This window comes from Heterodontus francisci, unplaced genomic scaffold (assembly GCF_036365525.1).
Source record: "Heterodontus francisci isolate sHetFra1 unplaced genomic scaffold, sHetFra1.hap1 HAP1_SCAFFOLD_913, whole genome shotgun sequence".
Lineage (NCBI taxonomy): Eukaryota > Metazoa > Chordata > Chondrichthyes > Heterodontiformes > Heterodontidae > Heterodontus > Heterodontus francisci.
In genome coordinates this window covers 282,501-282,941 of record NW_027141233.1, presented here as the reverse complement: position 1 = coordinate 282,941, position 441 = coordinate 282,501, and the positions used below count along the sequence as shown (strand labels likewise).

General features: G+C 41.3%; 1 protein-coding gene across 3 annotated transcripts in view; it reads left to right on the top strand.

Annotated features, from left to right (window-relative positions):
• The first annotated feature begins 273 nt into the window (after positions 1 to 273).
• LOC137362499 (lysine-specific demethylase 6B-like) overlaps positions 274 to 441 on the top strand; it is a 46,439-nt gene continuing 46,271 nt past the window's right edge. For all 3 annotated transcript variants that reach the window (XM_068026880.1, XM_068026882.1, XM_068026879.1), the window contains exon 1: positions 274 to 441. This exon is cut by the window's right edge and continues 2 nt beyond it. The gene's annotated coding sequence lies outside the window, so the exon portion shown is untranslated.

The window sequence follows — 441 nt, the reverse complement described above, 5'->3', positions numbered from 1 at the left end:
TGGGATGAAACCTACAGTTGAATTTTAATGTACTTTGTTTGAGAAGAAGTTTTTGTGCAGCTTCTCTCTCTCTGTCTCTCTCTCTGTCTAATTATACGTATGTATTTGTTATATTTGATCAGGTATGGTGTGTGTAAGGACCCGGATTCATTTTGAAAACCTGCCTGGGAGAAATTGCTCCTCTTAAAGTCGTGCTTTTTTAAAACCCTGCTTGAATTCCTGGCCGGAGACGCAAGGACAGACTGTTCCACTGGAGGAAATCGCGTTCGAGCCTTTTCTGAAGTGTCACTTGCTGCTTTTCTCAAACTGTCTTTTCAAAAAGAAGAAAGAGGCGACTGCAATCTTTGATTTCGATTTAAGCACCGAGCAGAGAGCGAGAGGAAGAAGATATTATTACACCAGAGGGACAGATATGTCTGGAGGCAAACGATTTAATTGTCA